Genomic DNA, 1,854 nt, shown 5'->3' with positions numbered 1-1,854 from the left:
TATTTAATTCAATAGGCTTTTAAAAAAGCCAAAGTCTGAACGTTTATTAAATAGGTCTGACATTAAAACATAAGCAAATCTTCCATTTAATATAAGATTATATTACATGGGGTGTAGAAAGAATTTGTTTGGAAATGCATTTTTGAAAATATCACTGGATGCTTAAATTTAACATACATGTGTAATCATGGTGTTTTCAGAGATGCATTTTCAAAACACCTTGAAATTTGATTTGGAGTGCGTTCGGAGATGCATCTCCGAAGGACATTTTGGGATTTTCAAGGGTTTTTCCCACCCCTATAAGGTGTATAAAAAAATTTCCATGGATTAATAGTTATTTTATAATTAGATATTCTAGCTTGTGTCCCAATTGATAACACATTTGATCTCTTTATTTAGGTGATGATGTTGATATTATTAATTAACTCTATGACATAATTTATTGGAATATCGAAGATATTGTTACAATTAAGTATCTTGTCGACAAAGATGACATAATATAAAGAGAGGACAACATGAAATTAAATTTTCAAATATGTATATTGTTTGTCTTTAGAGTGATGTTAGTGATAGATGATGAATATGGTGTTTGTAACGCCCCAGACTGCTTTCGGGATGATCGACTGACCCCACAAACCAACACAGGTCTTTTCATCATGCTTTGACCTCACTCGCATGCTTTCTGGGAAACTTCCTAGAAGGTCACCCATCCCAATACTACTCCAAGTCAAGCACGCTTAACTGTGGAGTTCTTATGGAACGAGCTACCGAAAAGAAGATGCATCTTGTTGGTATAAGTAGTACCCATCAATCCTTTTAAGCTTTCCTTCAACCATGCAGTCCCATACCTGCACGGCCTCAGGATCCCTCTCATTCCGATGTGGCGACCACTCCTTGCCATATTCGGCCTCGAGTGTTACATGCGGTGCAACCACCCCTCGCCTTCTTCGGCCTCGGGTGTTACAGTGTTGGGTTATAAGGAGGTTCAAGGAACATCACATCGGGTTTTTAGGAGCAATCATACAAGTGAGAGATATATCACATATTAATCTAAAATCTTAAGGCTTTGGATCTATGGATCTTCTCACTTATAAAATGTTCAACATTTATTTTTACATTCGATGTGAGACTCATATTCACATACGATATACCAACATATGAATCTCCTGTTCATCATATCTCTTACAAGATAGATTATTAACTTGAGCGATGTTTATAATATGTGTCTTTTAAAATGTTTTTGAAACATAATGGTAATGAAGTTAATGCTTATGATATCAATATTTCAATAAAAGATCAACATACTGGAGAGTAAAGCCCACTTGTGTTTGTTGAAATCAAAACAAATTGGATTAAAGCAAGTCCATTTTTAAATTAGATTGGGCAAAAATGTATACACGAGAGTTTCCTCAACCCAAACAGAGTTAATTATTGTGGATTACTTCTCCCATCTTAAAGGGCTTCTCCCACGCCCTTGTAAAAAACCTAAAATTCTCTTTAAATTAAATTTGAAAATATATTTTCGAACGCACCTCATATACACCACATTTCTTCATAAGTGAGCGACACTCTTATTTTGCCAAAAAAAGAAATAAAAGATAGACTTCTTAACACTTTTATTTTGCAAAAAAAAATAGACTTCTTAAATAAATTTGGAAGTATACTCCCGTAGGAGACCCTCATACAAAGATCATACAAAAGCTAAATTGCACGAGTTACCTCAGATTTATTACCCTTACCCACCATGTGCTCTGAATGAAGAAATGCATCATTGGTTCTAATTTTCCCGCTATTCTTACCATCTTTCCAATTTGGTAAGTTAAAAACATAATCTTTAGAGGAAATTGTCATACG

This window comes from Vicia villosa, linkage group LG7 (assembly GCF_029867415.1).
Source record: "Vicia villosa cultivar HV-30 ecotype Madison, WI linkage group LG7, Vvil1.0, whole genome shotgun sequence".
Lineage (NCBI taxonomy): Eukaryota > Viridiplantae > Streptophyta > Magnoliopsida > Fabales > Fabaceae > Vicia > Vicia villosa.
Note: the sequence above shows the minus strand (reverse complement) of the source record.